Genomic DNA, 21475 nt, shown 5'->3' with positions numbered 1-21475 from the left:
CAAAACACAAAACAAAATAAAATCAAACCATACTCTAGTTGATTTTCATTTAAATACCCTCTAACCTTTAAATTTTCCTTCCTATGAATCATCTTTGTTTCCCAAGTTTCAGTCAGTGAAGTAATGAGCTAATAAGATTCTGATATACAACTGACTCCATAAAAAACTTAGAAGTTCAGAGCTACATGAAGTAACTTATTTGAAATGAACAATTTCATAGCTTGGCTTTATGATGCAAGGAATCAGCATTAGGCCGCCAACTCCCTCACCCCACCCTGCACACCCGGAAACCTGTGAACAATTCTGGCAATAAACATTCCTGGGAATATTTCCCCTATATTATTTCTCCTTCGTATTCTAAATTTAATTTCAGATACCCACTAGGCTGTTTTAGACTTCTCAATCACTTAAAAACACATTAGTCATTCACTTTTGCCTAAGAATCACATTAGTAATATTTACTGAGTACATACTATGTGTCAAGAACTGTGCTAAATGCTTTCAATGCATTATCTTGATTGTTACCCCCAATTAAGGAAATCGGCTCAGGAAAGTGAAGGAACTTGCCCAACATCTCAGTGACAGAAACAGGATGGTAAAAACTTTGGGCTGGGTTGGGTACGCTGGCTCATGCCTGTAATCCCAGCACTTTGGGAGGCTGAGGTGGGTGGACTGCTTAAGCCCAGGAGCTTGAGACCAGCCCAACCAACATGGTGAAACCCAGTCTCTAGAAAAAATACAAAAATTAGCTAGGCATGGTGGTATGTGCCTGCAGTCCCAGCTACTCAGGAGGCTGAGGTGGGAGGATCATCTGAGCCTGGGGAGGTCAAGGCTACAGTGAGTCATGATCGTGCTGTCACTGCACTACAGCCTGGGCAACAGAGTGTGAAAGCCTATCTCAAAAATAAATAAATAGGCTGGACAGGGTAGTTTACATCTGTACTCCCAGCACTTTGGGAGCCTGAGGTGGCTGGATCACCTGAGGTCAGGAGTTCAAGACCAGCCTGGCCAACATGATGAAACCCCATCTCTACTAAAAATACAAAAATTAGGCCGGGCATGGTGGCTCACACCTGTAATCCCAACACTTTGGGAGGCCTAGGTGGGCGGATCACGATGTCAGGAGTTCAAGACCAGCTTGGCCAACATGGTGAAACCCTGTGTCTACTAAAAATACAAAAATTAGCTGAGCATGGTGGCATGTGCCTGTAATCCCAGCTACTCGGGAGGCTGAGGCAGGAGAATTGCTTTAACTGGGACACGGGAGGTGGAGGTTGCAGTGAGTTGAGATTGAGCCACTGCACTCCAGCCTGGGCTACAGAGCGAGACTCAGTCTCAAAAAACAAACAAACAAACAAATAAATTAACCGGGCATGGTGGTGCGTGCCTATAGTACCAGCTACTGGGAGGTTGAGGCAGAAGAATCACTTGAACCTGGGAGGCAGAAGTTGCAGTGAGCCAAGATCATGCCACTGCACTCCAGCCTGGGCAACAGAGCGCGACTACGTCTCAAAAAGAAAAAATTATTTAAAAAAATTAATAAAAAACCAACTTTGGCTGTCTTACCCTCAAATTAGTACTGTAATACTATCTTCTTGTATTTCGAAATAGTTTTTCATATTTCTATTGCTCACTACTAAAACCAAACTTTACACAAGTCCAATTTAGCAAGGCTTTTCTTCTTTCTTTTTTTTAATGCTAGGCATTTCACTTGTGACTCTTAAAATTTCTTCTAAGGCCAGCTGCAGTGGCTCACGCCTCTAATCCCAGCACTTTGGGAGACCGAGGTGGGTGGATCACCTGAGGTAAGGAGTTTGACACCAGCCTGGCCAACATGGTGAAACCCAATCTCTACTAAAAATACAAAAATTAGGCGGGCGTGGTGGCGGGTGCCTGTAGTCCCAGCTACTCGGGAGGCTGAGGCAGGAGAATCACTTAAACCCAGGAGAGGGAGGTTGCAGTGAGCTGAGATTGTGCCACTGCACTCTAGCCTGGGCCACAGGGCAAGACTCTGCCTCAAAAAAAAAAAAAAAAAAAAAAAATCTTCTAACAGAAGGTAGGGCCGGCCCATCAGGAAATCATATGCTGTAGTTTGAGTGCATATACTGAATTCAGTTGACTGTTGAGATTTCAAACATACTTAGATTTGCAGAGCACTGGGTAATTCAGGTAGCTGATCTTATTCATACCATTACCACTTTGACATGAATCACTCAACAACGAAGCCGCAGAGATGCACCGAGGGCTGCAAATCTAGTCCAGCTGGTATGAAATGCTCCTGCAGACTACCTCCTCTCAAAGCGATCTTCTTAGAAATAGAAATTTGTCTCTTCCTACCAGAAAGTTAAACTCTAGAGCCTAAGCTGTTAAGCACTAAGCTATAATGCTCCCTTTAAATGTCTGACTCCTCAACTACGCCCAGGAATACGCACAGCAAAAGCTTTTAACCTCCATTTCTCATCTCAATTTACAATAGCCTTAAGAAGCAGGAATCGCTGGCCTCCTTTTGCAGGCAGGGAGATAGAGGCTCCAAGGGTGTACTGCACTGGCCTTTGGCCACCACATCACAGCCACCTTCCAGCCAGGGGGGCCAATCAATTGCCCGTGATGGTGATGGAGGGAATAGATCAATCTGAGTTATAAACCTACCCTTTGTAAGGAGCTAATGCACCTTCCAAAATAAATTATTTTCTTCTTTTTCACAGACAGAATCTGGTTCACACCTTGGACTTGACTAACACAATGAATATCAGCTATTTCTGCACATAAATTAAATAATAACCTCTTAAGTTTATATATAACTCTTATGTTCTAAATGCTTTCTGGAAGTTAAATGCTAAATAAGGAAGCCTTAGCTCTGGAATGAATTTCAGAGGTTCTTTGAAGAACCTTTGAAGAAGTGGGAGAGTTAGCCAGGGTAACAGCAGTCTCTCTGAAGGGATACACTGTGCTCCTGAGAGGAGGGATATCGTGGAAAGACAAAACATTGAGTCAAATGGGCCAGGCGCAGTGTAATCCCAGCACGCTGGGAGGCCAAGGTGGGAGGATCGCTTGAGCTCAGGAGTTCGAGACCAGCCTGGACAATATGGTGAAACCCTGTCTCTACAAACTTACAAATCCTAGTAGTACTTGTCCATGAAATTTCTCTGTAATAATTGGGAACCTGTCATCCATGATAATGTCCTCTAAATATACAACCACAGCATCAAATTCTGCATCAGAGGTGGAGGAGGACAGCCTGAAGCTCTCTTCCTCTAAGGCATCCATTGCTGTTACCGTTCCCACCTGCGTGGGTGAGAGGACCACTGGGCTCCTATCCAACCCAGGGCTTGGCGCAGGGCCCAGCCTCCCCTCTGCTCTGTAGCGCCCTAACCTGCATCAAGGGCAGGCGGTCGGCTGGGAGGAGGCATTGCTGCCCAGGCCACAGACTGCTCACTCACTGCCCCAGCATGGTCAGTGCTTATGCTCGAGGCCTGGCCTCAGGCTCCCCAGCTGCAGCCACTCTCCTGCCAGGTCTCCACATCCATCTAGGACACTCTGCCCAAATCTTTCTTTCACTCTTTCTCTTTCTTTCATTTTTTTTTTTTTTTTGAGACGGAGTCTGGCTCTGTCACCCAGGCTGGAGTGCAGTAGCGTGACCTCGGCTAACTGCAACCTCTGCCTCCCAGGTTCAAGCAATTCTCCTGCCTCAGCCTCCTGAGTAGCTGGGATTACAGGCGCACTACCACGCCCAGCTAATTTTTGTATTTTAGTAGAGACGGGGCTTCACCATGTTGGTCAGGCTGGTCTCAAACTTCTGACCTCGTGATCCGCCCACCCTGGCCTCCCAAAGTGCTAGGATTACAGGCGTGAGCCACTGTGCCCGGCCTCAATTCATTCTTATAGCAGAAAATGGCAGACACAAGTCTTATAGTTTACTCATCAAAATGATGAGTTTTGGCTACCACGCTTAACTAAGCTGCCAGTAATTACTTGTGGCAAAAAACATTTGAAATCATAGGTGAATATAAAATAGATGGCAAGACTTCAGTTAAAGCATTTTTCTTTCCATTTTAAACTCAGGTTTTTTTCTATGAGAAAAGTTACAAAAGGTTCAGAGTAAAAAAAAAAAAAGTAAAGAAAACTGAAGAATTAAAATGAAAGTTAAAATCTTTACTTACTCCCAGTATTAGTGCCACCCACCACAGGTAATCACTATTAGATCTTTCTTGGGAGTCCTTCTAGAAATTTTCTATTCATATACATGTATCTATGTAGATCTACCTTATTCTTGTTAATGGTTATCTAGTATTTATATCATAACTTAACTAGTCCCTACTGATGAGCATTTAGAGTGTTCGAATTTTTTTTGCTATTATAAACATTGCTCCAAAAAATATCTTTGTTCACCCATCTTTGTGCTTGTGGGTAATTTTCCATAAGTGGAATCACTGGGTAAAAGAGTACGCACATTCACTCTGAACAAGGTACTGCAAAACAGTCCTCTAAAAGAGTTGCATCAATTTATATCCCCATCAACAGTACAAATACACCTGATGCCTGTTTCTCAATACTCTGCCACCATTGGGTATTATGAAATGTTTTAATCTTTAGTACTTATTTTTTGTTTGTTTGTAGATACTTATTTCTAATACCTTCAAAACTTAAGTCTCTTTTACTTTCACTGAATACAGATTGCATGACGAAGCAAAAAACATTTGAAAAATATCTGTAGTTCTGTTACAGAATGCTAAAAATTTTAACGCACACTCCCAAAACTATCTGAAATAAACTCTTTTTATAATTTGCTTGGGCTACTATTATTTAATGAATCCTCAAGTTGGCAAAACAAAGTAACAGTGTGTTCCTTTTCCTGTTGGTCAGAGTACCATCTAGGACAGATTACTTCCTCCCCACTGAACAAAGCTGTTTCATCATTACTTTGCTTGTGGACATGATTAATAACATATGAACATTTCCCCAAACTAGAACCTTTAGATTAAGCTTGTTTAAACTTGCCAAAGTGGAACTGTTCACTACACACTTTCTTTTTAAATGGAGGGAAGGAAACTGCATTAGTTACACATGAGTATCCATTTTACTTAGTTGTTGAAACAAAACAAATGAACTAATAAACTTAGAAATTATCATAGGAAAGATCTACTATTTTAATATTCTGCCTGAATAATTGAGTTTTACCTTAAGAGAGAAATTCTCAAACTTTCTTTTGCCAGGGCATGATGGATAATGGGCACCTTTTGGGGTGGCAGTGACAGTGACAATGAGGATGACGACATTTATTTTAAAATTTAAATGTAACAAAATCCCACTGCAGAATATGGGTATTTTAAAAATGTTGCTAGCATATTATTTTTTCCCCAATCTTTCTACATATATGTGTATGTACAATTACTTCAATCCTACCGTTATAATTTTTTACTTAGCATGATATCAATAGCATTTCCACATTATTATTATTATTTGAGATGAAGTCTTGCTCTGCTGCCAAGACTGGAGTGCGGTCGTGCGATCTTGGCTCACTGCAACCTCCGCCTCCCGGGTTCAAGTGATTCTCCTGCCTCAGCCTTCTGAGTAGCTGGGACCACAGGTGTGTGCCACCATGCCCGGCTAATTTTTTTGCATTTTTAGTAGAGATGGAGTTTTGTCATGTTGGCCAGGCTGGTCTCAAACTCCTGATCTCAAGTGATCCGCCCGCCTCAGCCTCCTAAAGTGCTGGGATTAGGTGTGAGCCACCACACCCGGCCTATTATTAATCCTCATTTTATATGACTGTAATATTCCATCAAGTATTTCCTTTACCATTCCCTTATTATTAGGCATGTGGGATTTCCCCATATTTTGCAATTATAATGCATTGATGAAGACATCTCACTGGCGTAGTGGTAGAAAAACTTACCTGAGTAGAAGTAGACTGGACAAGCTTACTGTGTCAGCAAGGTAGATTAATACTCTTCAGAAAAGAAAACCTGGCCAGGTGGCTCATGCCTGTAATCTCAGCACCAATTTGGGAGGCTGAGGCAGGCGGATGACTTCAGTTCAGGAGTTCCAGACCACCCTGGCCAACATGGAGAAACTCTATCTCTACTAAAAATGCAATAAAATTAGCTGGGGGTGGTGGTGCACACCTGTGGTCCCAGCTACTTGGGAGGCTGAGGCAGGAGAATCGCTTGAACCTGGGAGGTGGAGGTTGCAGTGAGCTGAGATCACAAAACTGCACTCCAGCCTCGGCAACAGAGCGAGACTCTGTCTCAAAAAAAAAAAAAAAAAAAAGTTACAATTTTTTTGGGATTATAGGTGCCCACCACCACGCCTGGCTAATTTTTTTGTATTTTTAGCAGAGACAGGGTTCCACCATGTTGGTAAGGCTGGTTTCAAACTCCTGACCTCAGGTGATCTGCCCATCTCAGCCCCCTAAAGTGCTGGGATTACAGGGGTGAGCCACCGCGCCTGGCCTTACAATTTTTTATATACACAAATGAGGAGTCTGATAAACATACATGTGTTTATGAGCATACATATACTTATTCCCTAGCTCTGTCCTCTGAGAGGACCTACATACAATGACACTCTAGTAGCAATACACACATAGCGCTCAAATCTTGCTTTCCAAATACCATTCTCTAATAAACGAATGAAGGCTCCTTGGAGAAAAGGCTAGTTTCAGGGTTGGGGCAGGAAAAATACAGGATGAACCTGGAATATCTCATGGTACTGGAAAGTAAGAAGTGCTCAAAAAATGATGGTGGCACATGAAAAAATGATGGTTGACACAGGAGTCAATTTGAAGGAGCTCCTAATAGCTAAGGCAAGGACCATTTAATCAATAAACAAATAATGACAGTAATGGATTATAACACATAGGATAAATATTCATGAGTCTACACTGATAAACAATTCAATCAACAAACGGAGAAAAGGGCTCTTCTCCCTTACAGAATAAATGTAGAAGAAATGATGAAAACAGAAGGCACAGTAGCTCATGCTCTAATCCCAGCACTTTGGAAGGCCAAGGCGGGTGGATCACCTGAGGTCAGGAGTTTGAGACCAGCCTGACCAATATGGAGAAACCCTGTCTCCACTAAAAATACAAAATTAGCCAGGAGTGGTGGCACATGCCTGTAATCCCAGCTACTTGGGAGGCTGACGCAGGAGAATCGCTTCGCTTGAACCCAGGAGGCAGAGGTTGTGGTGAGCCGAGATTGCGCCATTGTACTCTAGCCTGGGCAACAAGAGCAAAACTCCACCTCAAATAAAAGAATGAAAATCAGGCTGGCTGCGGTAGCTCATGCCTGTAATCCCAACACTTTGGGAGGCCAAGGTGGGTGGATCATTTGAGGTCAGGAGTTTGAGACCAGCCTGGCCAACATGGTGAAACCCCACCTCTACTAAAAATACAAAAATTAGCCAGGTGTGGTGGCGGGTGCCTGTAGTCTGTAGTGCCCAGCTACTCAGGAGGCTGAGGCAGGAGAATCGCTTGAACCTAGGAGGCAGAGGTTGCACTGAGCCGAGATTGTGCCCTGCACTCCAGCCTGGGTGACAGAGCGAGACTCTGTCTCAAAAAGAAAAAAAAAGAAAATCATCATTAGGCAAGCATCACAGTAACTGCTGCAGCCAAGACTAGAGAATGAATGCTAAAATTTGTGGGCAAAAGTTTCATGAGAAACACGATATTTTCATGTCCTCAAAGTATCTCTTCATAAGATTTACTGATTTATTAATTACAAAGGGAAAAATCATTTATAGTGGGGAGCCTGGCAAACACTACCTTAACCAAGCAGTCAACATCACATGTCCTCCATATGATGTACTGAGAAGGGCCCAACTGTACTTTTGTGCTTTTCTCGGCAAGACTGAATAACCTCAATCTAATTATGACAAAACATTAGACAAACCCAAATGAATGACTTTGTACCAAATAATTGATCAATAGTCTTCAAAAGTATCAAGTTCAAGAGAAACAAAGACTATTCAGAATGAACTGTCATCAATTAAAATGAAAGAAAAAGAGAAAGAAAGAGAGAAAGAGAAAGAGAGAAAGAGAGAGAGGAAGGAAGGAGAAAGAAAAAGTGAGAAAGAGAGAGAGAAGGGGAGGGGAGGGGATGAGAGGAGAGGGGAGGGGAAAGAAAAACAAGGCATGCCTGTAATCCCAGCATTTTGGGAGGCCAAGGTGGGCAGATCACGAGGTCAGGAGTTCAAGACCAGCCTGGCCAACATAGTGAAACTCCGTCTCTACTAAAAATACAAAAAAAATAAGCTGGGTGTGGTGGCAGGCAACTGTAGTCCCAGCTACTTGGGAGGCTGAGGCAGGAGAATCACATGAACCGGGGAGGTAGAGGTTGCAGTGAGCTGAGATCATGCCACTGCACTCCAGCCTGGGAAACACAGCGAGACTCTGTCTCAAAACAACAACAACAAAGACTGAGAAAGTGGCAGAGATTGGAGAAGAGAAAAGAAACATGACAACTAAGTGCAACATGGAAGCCTGAACTGGATTCTGGAGCAGAAAAAGAACATTAGTGGGAAAACTGACAAAATTCCAATAAGTATGTAGATTAGTTAATAGTAGTGTCTCAATATTAATTTCCTGGTTTTGATAACTGCACTATGATTACAAAAGATGTTAACATTAGGGGGAGCTAGATGAAGGGTATTTGATAATCCATATTGCTTTTGTAGCTTCTTTTTTAAGTCTAACTTTTTAAAATCTTAGACTAGTTGTGCCCCCAAGACACTTAACAGAAGAAAACGCAAATCCTCTTTGGAGGATGGTACCTTCAATCCAAAGATCAAATAATCTCCATAAATAGTTTTCTAATAAAAACAATATTATAGTAAAAAAAATTAAAAACAAACATGTACCCATGGAAACAAGGACTCATTAGGAAGTACTGGTAGAAACAGATTCATAAAAACTTCACATTCTGATATTATCAGATATAGATTATAAGACAACTCTGCTATGTTTAGAGAAATGAAAGATTAAAAATATCTCCAGGGGGCTGGGCTCAGTGGCTCATGCCTGTAATCCTAGCACTTTGGGAAGCTGAGGCAGGCAGATCACGAAGTCAGGATTTTGAGACCAGCCTGGCCAACATGGTGAAATCCCGTCTCTACTAAAAATACAAAAATTAGCCAGGTGCGGTGGTGCATGCCTGTAATCCCAACTACTTGGGAGGCTGAGGCAGGAGAATTGCTTGAACCCGGGTGGTGGAGGTTGCAGTGAGCCGAGATCGCGCCATTGCACTCCAGCTCTGGGCGACAGAGCAAGACTCTGTCTCGGGGGAAAATAAAAAAAATCTCCAGGGAAGAGGAAAATGTAAAGTACAACCTTCTCAGATTTGGAAAAGATCCAAGATATCTAGAAATACAAAATAATAACTTAAAATTAAAAACCCAGGCCAGGTGCAGTGGCTCACGCCTGTAATTCCAGCACTTTGGGAGGCCAAGGTGGGAGGATCACTTGAGGCCAGGAGTTCAAGACTAGCCTAGGCAACACTGAAAAACTCTGTCTCTAATAAAAATTAGCTGTGCGTGGTAGCACACAACTGTTAATCCCAGCTACTTGGGAGGCTGAGGCATGAGAATTGCTTGAACCTGGGAGGCACAGTTGCAGTGAGCCAAGATCGTGCCACTGCATTCCAGCTTGGGCAACAGAGTAAGACTCTGTCTCAAGCAAAAACAAAAAATGTCACAAAACCCAATGGGTAGTATCAAAATTAAAGACTTCTAAGCATTAGAAGACATCATTAAGAAAATAGATCTAGGCCAGGCGCAGTGGCTCACGCCTGTAATCCCAGCACTTTGGGAGGCTGAGGCAGGTGGATCATGAGGTCAGGAGATCGAGACCATCCTGGCTAACACAGTGAAACCCTGTCTCTACTAAAAACACAAAAAAATTAGCCGGGCGTGGTGGCAGGCACCTGTAGTCCCAACTACTTGGGAGGCTGAGGCAGGAGAATGGCATGAACCCAGGAGGTGGAGCTTGCAGTGAGTCGAGATCACACCACTGCACTCCAGCCTGGGCGACAGAGCGAGACTCCATCTCAAAAAAAAGAGAATAGATCTATAAAGCTCAGACTGGGAGAAAATGTTTATAACACATATATCTGCCTTGTATTCAGAATATATAAAAACCTCTAACTCAATAAAAAGATACGTAATTTTTTAACTGAGCAAAACATTCGAACAGATACTTCAAAGACAAAAATAAATGAATGGCCAATAGGCACATGAAGAAGTGCTCCACATCATTAGTGACCAGGGAAATGTAAATTAAAACCACAATGAGATACCACTACATACTCATAAGAAGGCTACAATTAAAAGGAACAACAACACAAAATACTGGGAATGTCAACAACTGGATTCCCACACGCTGTTGGAGGGAGTGTAAAATGGCATAACCTACTTTGGAGGAATAAAAAGCTTTCCAGTTTCTTCTTAACCTAATGGACAGAGTTTAAGAACACATGTGACAACTGAAGAGAAAATTACCAAATTGGAAGACTAGTCAGAAGGAATTATCTACACTACAATACAGAGATAAAGATGGAAAATAGAAGTGCTACATTAGTATAGTCCCCATAAATTTAAACTGCAGTTCCAGAAAGGACAGAGTGAATGGGACCGAGGCAATACTTGATGAGATAATGGCTGATAATCTCCTAACACTGAAAGACACCAATTCACAAATTCAAGATGCCCAATGAAAACAAAGCAGCAGAAATAAAACAAAATCCACACCTAGATATATCATAAAGAAACTGCAGAATGCCAAAGACTAAGTAAGATAATCTTAAAAAGAAGATAAAAGACGACCTTTCCAGAGAAAACATTGGTTCCCCTAACGACCACAAATAGGGCCCATGTTAGCAGATCTCTTTAAAATAAAAAGACACACATAAAAATGTAATATGAAAAGACATTTTCTTGCTGAAATCTTTTAGTAGTTCCCTATTACAAACAGGCACAAAAAGCCTTCCAAGGCCAGTCCCCTGCCAACCTTCTATCTCCTATAACTCTGTCCCCTTTATCCTTGTTCTTTCCCTAGGCATGCTTCTTCCCTATTTTTCACAGGACTAACTCTGTCTTTCTAGACTTAGCTATAGCATCATCTCTTCCCAGAAGCTTTCTGTGCTCCTTGGCATTCCAGAGGGACCCTCCTTTGCGTTCTCATAGCACCCTAGGCACAAACTCTAGCAGAGGACATATTACATTTTATGAGTTATCTTCTTATGAGTCCTTCACCTCATTTGAAACTTTTTAAGGACAGTGACAGCGTCTAATTCATTTTTGCATTCCCAGTAGCTAGTCCAGTGCCTGGCCAAGAAATGCCTGAATTGAACTGAATGAAGGATCTTTCAAGGCTGAAACAAACTGTCCTTGAGAAATAAAAGTTTAAATGTACAGTAGGTAACTACAGAATGAAAATAAGAAAAAAATCTCCAAGAAACTGGAATAGACACACAGACCCCAAATTTAAAATAAATGTCAACAAAAGTTTAATAAGCCTTTCTGTGTGGCTAGATTTATCCTAGGTGCTGGGGATGAAACAGAGAAGACAGATCTGGTACCATCTTAGATTTCAAGGATGTCAGAGCTGGACCTTACCTAAATAAAAGAAAATCAGTTATGTGAACTCCTTCATTACACAGATGAGGAAACTGAGGCCCAGAGGAAATGCTTTGGTCACAGAGTGAGTGAAGGATAGGTAACCAAATGAGATAGGGAAAAAATGGAAAAGCAAATCACAGGAAACAAGAACCTGCAATTTTTTTTTCCCACATCACACAGGTAATGTGCTGACATTGTAAGGTTTGAGGAAGACACACCTCAAACAAGTGTGAAAGCCCAATCATCATGTTTATGAACTACAAAAAGATCAAGGACCTGTAATTTTAACAGCAATGCACTTGACAGTGAAAGGCTAAAGGAGAAGAAACTAAAACAAAACTTAGGCCTAGCAGAATCCAGATGTTTGCAAATATGGAGGTTGTATTATCTTAATAATCAGGAGAAATAAAGCCTAAGAGTTCAAGGCTATGGCAAGCTATGATCATGCCTGCAAATAGCTACTGTACTCCAGCCTGGGCGACACAGTGAGACCTCTCCCCCTTAAAAAAAAAAAAGGTAAATTCATAAGACATCAACATCTAGGGAGAAAGGTGAAAGAAAAAAAATTGTGTTGGTAACATCAAACAAAGATCAGGAATTTCAGTAATAATGAGGCTGGGGAGAGTGATAAAATAATCATAACAAATTTCAGGAAGTGTAAGCTTAGAAAGATTGAGGGAGGAAAGGAGTCATTTGCTTGTTTTTTTTTATTTTTAAAAGACCTTCCATTTTGGAAATATACAAAGTTTCATGTCCCTGTGAGAGACATAAAGTATAAGACACAATCTTCATTCTTAAGTAGCTGAAAATGAGATGAACCCTTATGAAGCAGCCAATATAAAGCACAGAATAAATATTTGTATAAACTGGCAGGTGATTTGAGAAGTACACAAACAAGGCAAAAATATAGTAATTATCTTAAGGGAAGAATAAACAAAGTACATAGCTGTATGACCTTCAAAAATTATCTAACCACTCTATACCTCAGTTTCCTCATCTGAAAGATGGTGATTAAAAAAAAACTACCTTTCAAGTTATGCTAGCATTAAAATGCAATAATATATATGAAATGTTTAACACAGGTTAAATATGTAATATACTATAGCTATAATTATTTATGATAAAGTGAAAATTCCAAATAGAATATTGGCTTTAGCTCAAAGGAAAACATGCAGTTTGAGAGTTGAAACTTCAGAGATAATCTGGTTCAAAACCCTAATTTTGCAGGTGATGCAACTGAGGCATGGGTCAACAAAGTTAGGCCCGTAAAAATACAATTTGCATGAAGGTTCCTGCCCAAGATCACAGAACTTGTTAGCTTCTGACTCCCATTTCAGTTTCTTTCCATTTCATTACCCCTTTTTAAGTCCAAAACAAATAGTCAGATATTGGATGATTTCCAGGGATGACAAAAACTCATCCCCTGGAATGAGGAAGGTCTGATGCCCCTAACAATTGTGAGGGAATGCCTGATAGTCAATGCTTTCCTGGTCATACTGTTTATAGGAGGCATGTATAAAAGCCACTACGTGCCATTTAGAAGGTATACATCCACTAGATAGGGGCATGTTTAATTTTGTTTCATTTGAACTAATGTCTAAATTAGAGCACAATAAAAGTTTTGTTATTATCCTTTCGGTCACTATCAGAAACGTAATCCCTCAGCATCAAAGACCAGCAACTCCAGCAACACCAGCTTTAATTGAAAAAGAAAAAAGGACAAATGTTAATACTGCTTTTGTTTCTGGAAGAAGACTATTATTCAATGTCAGATCCCTACTGCTGGTTAATAAAAACATTTCCGAAGTCAGAATAGATCTTTTAATTTTATTTTTAAATGTTCTATGAGGACTCATAATAAAACAGGCCCCAGATACTCCCAATACACTACACACTGTACTCGCAATTGGAGCTTTTGATTCAGTCTTTTTTTCTTAACCAAAATGACACTATCCCCTATGTTAACTTGATGGCCTGGCACTTTGCACTAATTCCAACATGGATGGAACACTACTATGCTTTGAACTGGGGATACAGAGATAAATAAAACATAGTTCTTGTGGAAAACTCAAGGTCTAAAAATAACATAGTTTCTTCTCTATCAGTTACTGTACTGTGTGACCACAGGCAAACTGCTTAATTCTCTGTCTCAGGTTCTTCCCTTACATTTAGGAGAAAGTAGTACCTACCTCAGAAGGTTGTATGACTGAAATAAATACATGTAAAGTGTTTGGAACCGTGTCTGGTACACAGTAGGCAGTACGTGTGTTAGCTGTTTCTGTTACTATATCCACCTTCATCATTATTATAAGCCAGCTCTAATAACCTGAAAGATCAACTCTGACTTTAGAGCTGATGTTTAAGTCACTGGCACAGAAAAGTCTAACAGATTAAATGTAAGTAAGAGCAGACCTTAAAGAGCCTGAAGACAGAGCTTAAGAAAATCTGGCACAGGGACTGATGGAGGATGGAGAGAAGGACACCCCTAATAGAGGCAGAGTTGTAGGGAATTTAGGCACTTGCTTTCATCCATGAATGGTAGTTAGTAATAACAGAGAGGACTTGAAAGGTCTTGCAGCTAAACGGGGAGAGTGAATATGAAAATGCAGCCAAGCTAAAATAATTACCACCCAGCTAAACTGAGGCACTGCATAGTTCCTAAGAACATGTCCACCTTGGAACAGGCTTCTGTTTCTTCAATGGTGGAAATACTATGACTATCTTGGGCTTCCTGGAATGTGAAATGTTTATACTTTCAAAACGAGATTGCATGAAAATGCTTGGAAAAGAAATTGAGAAACTTTTCATAATAAACAAGGCTAGGGGAAGACGGGCAGTTGGAATGACATTCTACTCAGCAAACTTTAACTTAGAACAGGGATGGAAATGGGCTGGGGTGTACCCTGAGGAGCCCTTCACTGGAGACAAGTGGTGACACAGGGACACATTCAGGATTCTCTCAGGAAAGAGCAGTCATGTCTAATCCTAATAAAGAAAGAAAACTCTAGTGTTTTCATACTTCCCCACCTCACCCCGCCACCACCTGTTTTGGTCATATGGTTCACCAGGAGACTTCTTAGACCTAAAAAGAAGGTTACAAAGTTAAAATGTTCTTGTTTGGAATTGGAGAAGGGTTAGGGAAAAAATGCTTTCCAAACTGGTGGTCACTTTCTTCTTCCCACCACCATAAAAACAAGACTATTAATCACAGTATGGCTTTTTCTTCCCTGAACATGCCTCTTTGACTTCGTTCACGATAAACCCCCTTTTGGAATGTCTTTCCTCAAATTTTCACCTGATAAATTCTTAACCTTAACATCCCAGTTCAGACATAACTTCCATATTGCCATTATAAGATCCCCGGTTAAAATGACTACATTATTTGCAGTGCTGCAATACTATTATTAGAGAACTTATCAGACACTCTGTTTACATATCTGTTTTCTCTTAGACTGGAAAAGACTTAAGGGCAGAAATTGTATCTCCTATTTATCTTTGCTTCCCTAATAAAGTACATGGCACATGGCAGGTATTCAAATGCATACTGTATGAGATAAAATCTGAACATCTTAAGTGAGGGCTTCTTGCAAAAGTCAAGCTATGACTGTAGAAAATAGAAGCGGGATTAACTTTAAGCCCACAAGTGCCCCTTTAGCAAGGTTCCACCAGGATCACCAGAGAATTGAGATAATTCCCTTTGATTTACATAGCCCATCCCCAGGAAAGGGCACTATTTCCTCCTATAGGTCATCTCCATGGCTCAAGTAGATTTACTTAGCCTTTGATGTAAATTACGCATGACTGACCCATGGATTTGCTGCTCAGTGTTTCTACCTATACCCTCACTCTGCTTTTGCATGTGCAATCTTTTAATACTCAGAACCCATGACTATTTTCCCTGTTCCCTTTATAAACCTCACTAAAGTCATTTCTTTTATAAAGTCATTCTCATTTGATAACAGATGGATTTGAAATTCTTTTTTTTTGGAGCTTGTCATTAAATAGGCACGCCCCAAAATATGTGTACTTGGGAATAGGCTGTAAATTCAGACTTCCTTCATCCTGGAAGAGAAGCTCTTCTTCTGTTAGTCTGGGTTGAATTCAACAAACTAAATCCAAGGAAAAGGAAGATGAATATTATTTAGCATCTTCTAGGTCCGAGCACTGCTCTAGGTAACATAACTAGGCTACTTCATTTTATCTTAACAATGCTACAGGATGAGTATTGTTAACCCCATTTCATCGATGAAGAAACTGAAGCTAGGTGAGATTAGGTCACATAATTAAGGTCACTTAGCTAGTAAATGATGGAGCTAGGATTCAAATGCAGGTCTGATCCCAAAGCCAATGAGAGTGCTACTACACCACCACACCCAAGGGAAAACACACCCCTTGTGTCCACCTCTGGTTTAGCAGAAAAACAGACACCAGGCTGGCACTTCTTCCTGAATACTTTGAGATCTCGTTTGTAATTTATCTCCAGCCCTCAGCCCTGACTTCTCCTCTGACTTAGGTTCTTCGTCTTTTTTTTTTTTTTTTTTTTTTTTTGAGGTGGAGTCTCGCTCTGTCGCCCAGGCTGGAGCACAGTGGCACAATCTCGGCTCACTGCAACCTTCGCCTCCCAGGTTCAAATGATTCTCCCTGCCTCAGTCTCCTGAGTAGCTGGGATTATAGGCACCTGCCACCAAACGCAGCTAATTTTTGTATTTTTAGTAGAGACAGGGTTTCATTATGTTGGCCAGGCTGGTCTTAAACTCCTGACCTCAGGTGACCCGCCCGCCTTGGCCTCCCAAAGTCCTGGGATTACAGACGTGAGCCACCGCACCTGGCCTGACTTAGGTTCTTATATCCAACTGCCTACTTACCACATCCACTTGGAACACTAATGTGCGTCACATTCAACATGTCCAAATCTGAACTCCTGATTTGAGGGCCTCCACCCAAACATGCTCCTCCTTGACTCTTCCCTTCTCAGGAGATGGCAACTTCATTCTTAGGAGTTTTGGGCCCCAAACAGGAATCATCTTTGATTTTCCTCACACCCCACATCCAACCCATCCACACATTCTGTGGACTCTCCTGCTGAAATATACCTCAGAGGACTATTATGAGTATGAGATGAGCTGATATTTATAAAGCCATTGGAACAGTGCCTGGCATATAATAGGTGCTATATGAGATTTATTGAGTAAAATTAATATCCAGGATGCTACCACTTCTTCCCGCCTCCACTCTCCCATCCTAGTCCCAGCCAGCATCGCCACCCACCAAGACTACTGACTGCAGAGCCACCTACTTGGTCTCCCTGCTCCTACCCTTGCCTCCTACAGCCTACTCTCTGCAGCAGAGCAATTCTCATAAACCCAAGTCAGACTATGTCACTGCTCAAAACCCTCTAGAAGCTTTCTTACTCAGAATAAAATATAATAAAGTCCTTACCATGACTTCTAAGATTCAACAGGATTCCTCCCTGCATCCCAATCTTATCTCAGATCTCCTCTTTTCTCCGCTGCATTCTCTTTGTTCCACTCATACTGGCCTACTTGCTGCCCTCAGACCTGCTGAGCAGACTCTTATTTCAAAATCTGTGCATATGATTCCCCTCTGCCTGGAACATGCTTTCCTCAGACATTCACGAGGCCTGTTCCTGCACTCCACTCGGGTCTCTTCTCAAATGTCATCTTATCAGAGAGGCCTCCTTTGCTCACCCTAACCCTATCTGTGCCGACCTCCATTCCTTTCTTCTGTTTAATTTTTCTCTGTAGCGCTTATTACACCTGACAGATAGTTCTTTGTTAATCGAGCTATTGCCCCCGCCCCCTGCCCTTGATGTAAGTTTCAAAAGGTCTGGGCCTTTGTTTGTTGCCATAACCCCAGTACTTGGAAGTGGGCCAGGCACATAGCAGACAAATTTGAATGCAGGGAAAACATGTCTATATTAACTCATTTTTGGCTTAAGGTTGTCTGTAACAGGGAACAAAACAGTCTGTAAAACCCCCATATTACATAATGAGTTCAGGTTTCAGCGGTAAAATTTAAATATTAAGAATTTTATCTTTCAATCTTCCCTTTAGAGTAAAACTGATAGAAGACGAATCATGTTGATTTTTGGCCCTTGCCCCTAACTATTATCAATAGTCACAAATTCTACATAATTAGATATAAAATCTTTCTCCTCCCTCTTAGTTTTACCTTATTTGTTATATCCACTTTATACAAACTATTCAACAAGAATTCAAACATAATGCTATTTCCTTACAGAAAAAATTCATGGCAAGATTTTTTCTTAAAAGTATTTCCTGCTGACTGGGAGCGGTGGCTCACACCTGTAATCTCAGCACTTTGAGAGGGTGAGACAGGTGGATGACTTGAGGTCAGGAGTTTGAGACCATCCTGGTCAACATGGCGAAACCCCTCCTCTACTAAAAATACAAAAATTAGTCAACTGTGGTGCACATGCCTGTAATCCAAGCTACTCGTGAGGCTGAGGCACAAGAATTGCTTGAAACTGGGAGACAGAGGTTGCAATGAGCTGGGATCATGCCATTACACTCCAGTATGAGCGACAGAGTGAGACTGTCTACAAAAAAAAAAAAAAAAAGTATTTCCTATTAAATGTTCCAACATGGAAATATAGGGCCAGGTGTGGTGGCTCACACCTGTAATCCCAGCACTTTGGGAGGCTGAGGCAGGCAGATGGCTTGAGCTCAGGAGTTCAAGACCAACCTGGGCAACATGGTAAAACTGTCTCTACAAGAAATACAAAAAAATTAGCCAGGTGTGGTAGTGTATGCCTATAGTCTCAGCTACTCAGGAGGCTGAAGTAGGAGGATGGCTTGAGCCTGGGAGGTGAAGGTTGCAGTGAGTCAAGATGGCGCAGCCTGGGTGATAGAGCCAGACCTTGTCTCAAAAAAAAAAAAAAGAAAAGAAAAGAAAAGAAAGAAAAGAAAAAGAAGGCTGGGCTCGGTGGCTCACGCTTGTTAATCCCAGCACTTTGGGAGGCCAAGATGGGCGGATCACCTGAGGTCAGGAGTTCAAGACCAGCCTGACCAACAGTGATTCTCTACTAAAAATACAAAAATTAGCCAGGCATGGTGGTGCCTGTGATCCTAGCTACTCAATAGGCTGAGGCAGGAGAATGGCTTGAACCCAGGAGGCGGAGGCTGCAGTGAGCAGAAATTGCACCACTGAACTCCAGTGTGGGTGACAGAATGAGACTCTACCTCAGAAGAAAAAAAAAGAAAAGAAAAAGAAATACGGAATAACAGAGTTTAGATTTTGGATATAGCAGCTAGGTAGTCTGGTAACATCCCAGTGGGACATTCTACCAGTAAAATTGGGTATTTGTTGATGAAAATGCTTCTTACATTTTACTTTACTATAAGGTTCTGGATTGGCTGATGGCTGCCATGGAAAGAGTAGTAATGCTAATATGGATTAGCCCCATAGGGTTTTACCATACTGGTTACAGAATTATTTTCTGTGAAGTCACTGAAAAGGTAATACAGTACGTGGGGCTAAAAAATTGGTGACACTCCCTGAAAGTGGGGGAGGGTGGAAGAGCCCAAACTCCTCCTCCAGGCCAGAATCTGTCCATTCCTTATCGTTATAATACCTACAGTTTGATAATCTAAGTTCTAGAGCCTCTTTAAATCCTACATCCTCCATGAAGCCTTTTCTTTCTTTTTTTTTTTTTTTGAGATGGAGTCTCACTCTGTCACCCAGGCTGGAGTGCAGTGGCGCAATCTTGGCTCACTGCAACCTCCGCCTCCCGGGTTCAAGCAATTCCCCTGCCTCAGCCTCCCGAGTAGCTGGGACTACAGGCGCATGCCACCACGCCTGGATAATTTTTGTATTTTTAGTAGAGATGGGGTTTCACCATGTTGGTCAGGCTGGACTCGAACTCCTGACCTCATCATCCGCCCACCTTGGCCTCCCAAAGTGCTGAGATTACAGGTGTGAATCACCACGCTCGGCCCATGAAGCACCGCGCTCAGCCCATGAAGCCTTTTCTAATAAACTCCAGCTCTCAGTTCTTGTTTTCTTTTCTTTTTTTTTTTTGGAGACAGAGTCTCACTCTGTTGCCCAGGCTGAAGTGCAGTGGCACTATCTTGGCTCACTGCAACCTCCGCCTCCCAGGTTCAAGCAATTCTCCTGCCTTAGCCTTATGAGTAGCTGGGACTATAGGCGTGTGCCACCATGCCTGGCTAATTTTTATATTTTTAGTAGAGGTGGGGTTCCACCGTGTTGGCCAGGCTGGTCTCAAACTCCTGACCTCAAGTGATCCGCCCACCTCTGCCTCCCAGAGTGCTGGGTTTACAGGCGTGATTCACTGCGCCCGGCCTTGTTTTTGACTTCTAATTCATATTTTTAAAAGTAGCCTTCATATATTTTAAGAATCTAACGACAGTCTCTTGCATGGTTCTCTAGATGCAAGTAGAATTAACAACTGTACTGAACACCCACCCTGAACCAGGCACCAGTGCCAATTGGTGTCACATGAACTATTTCATTAAATCCTCAAAATAATCCCTGTTAGACAGGTATTATTAACCTACTCTTTAGATGAGGAAACTGAACTTCAAAGAGGTTGTGACTTTCCCAATACAGTAAGTTATCGCCCTAAAATAGGCCTTATTACTAGCTTAAACTATAGACTCCTCAAAGGAAGCGTCGCTCAACTTCTGCAACCTCTCCAGCATTCAGCAAAGTCTTGGCTCACAACAGTCAATCGATCAAAACATGATTTAAAGAAAAAAATCAACATAATGATTTAAAGAAAACCAACAATGAAAAAAAATCACTACATTTAATGTGAGCAGGTGGGATGAGAGACTTTTTAAAAAAGAAATCAAATCTATTAAAAGACTTCTAACAATGTCCACATACTATTTTGAAAAAAAAAATACAAACATATAAAGCTCTAACTATGAACGCACGGATGTTTGGTCATAACCAACTGTAAGATGTGTTATAAGTCATTTCTTATTACTGATAAAGTAATAAAATAAATCCTTTACTTCAAAAAATATCACTAAGAGCAAATTCAAAATGCTCACTATGTTTTCTCAGGCGGAAGGGAAAAGGTGTACTTACGGCTAGCCCTTTGGGCAAACTGAAGGTAACAGAAGCATTTGAACATGTGTCTTGATGGAAAACAGGTTAGGAACCACTGCTTTAGGAATAAGTATTGGGACAGGGATCACCTATTTTTGGACTCCATTCCCAACTGCTGCTGGCTCACTGGATGGACATGAGCAATGCATGAAGAATCTGGCCTCTGTCTACCCAGGGCTTCAAAAGCATGGGACAAACTACCCACTTCCAGGTCACCCTTCAGGGGCAATTAGACACTGCTTAATGTTCTAAGCAGGCATCTGTTTTCTTGTTTCTCTAGGATAGTGAGGGAGCAAGAGTAGTTTGCTCCCTGCCAAGTGAATTGGCTTGTAGAAATGAAACCAGTAGACTCTGAAGTTGATTAACTCAGTTGCCTACTTCTGAGAAGGATGGAAGGTCAAAGGACGAGTCTGTTAAAACAAACTCATATTTTAAAAAAGTAGGAATGTATTATGTAGACCAGGCTACAAAGAATGTCTTTATGATTTTAAACAAATATAGTTGCTTCTAAGTGAACATCACCATCTCAGGAAGAGTTAGGAGATTAAAAGCATATCTCATTTGCTCAGCTATTAAATACATAATAAAAATCAATTTCCTACTTCTCCAAGGTGTTGGAAATTGATTAATGTCTGTGGAAGCTTTCAGGTATAAAGTTCTCTCTCACTTCTGAGCACTATTCTATTTAAACTCCTCTCTGCTTCCTTACTGTCAGTCAACTTCTTATGTCTATCTGGGATGCCAG

At 41.5% G+C, this 21475-nt stretch overlaps 1 protein-coding gene and 1 non-coding gene across 4 annotated transcripts in view; both read right to left on the bottom strand.

Moving 5' to 3' along the window:
• The window catches only part of BICDL1 (BICD family like cargo adaptor 1), a 103057-nt gene that overhangs the window by 33520 nt on the left and 48062 nt on the right, over nt 1–21475 (bottom strand). The gene's annotated exons all lie outside the window — the stretch shown is intronic.
• LOC129011103 (small nucleolar RNA U13) lies at nt 11784–11882 on the bottom strand. Its single transcript, XR_008493226.1, has one exon. It is a non-coding gene; the product is annotated as a small nucleolar RNA U13 (small nucleolar RNA).

The sequence above is a fragment of the Pongo pygmaeus genome, chromosome 10 (genome assembly GCF_028885625.2).
Source record: "Pongo pygmaeus isolate AG05252 chromosome 10, NHGRI_mPonPyg2-v2.0_pri, whole genome shotgun sequence".
NCBI classification, from domain to species: domain Eukaryota; kingdom Metazoa; phylum Chordata; class Mammalia; order Primates; family Hominidae; genus Pongo; species Pongo pygmaeus.
Note: the sequence above shows the minus strand (reverse complement) of the source record. Positions and strands in the feature narration are given on the sequence as shown.